Raw genomic sequence first — 375 nt, 5'->3', positions numbered from 1 at the left:
TGCTTTTGTTTTCATTAATGATATTAGGGGTTGTGGGAGAGTAGACTATTTCATGTTTCTACACTGATGTTGATTGTCATACAAGACAATTTTACAAGTTCGCTTACAGTACATGTCTATCTTCATTGAAACATCTTCTAGATTCCCTCAAAATCACAATGGCAGGCAATATCCTGCAGGTGGCGCTTATGAAATCCAGACAACATTATGGCCTTTTCATCCATTCTACCAGTAAGTGAAAATCCTTGTGGACCCATGCCTTGGTCAGTTTTGTCTTATCAATTTTGTATCCATGTGAAGAAAAACATACTGTCACCCATACTAACTCCAATGTAATTAGTTATTTTGGGTGTTCAGGTAAACAGGTCTTTATAT

The sequence above is a fragment of the Anolis carolinensis genome, chromosome 1 (assembly GCF_035594765.1).
Source record: "Anolis carolinensis isolate JA03-04 chromosome 1, rAnoCar3.1.pri, whole genome shotgun sequence".
In the NCBI taxonomy this organism is placed as follows: domain Eukaryota; kingdom Metazoa; phylum Chordata; class Lepidosauria; order Squamata; family Dactyloidae; genus Anolis; species Anolis carolinensis.
This window is presented reverse-complemented; position numbering follows the sequence as displayed.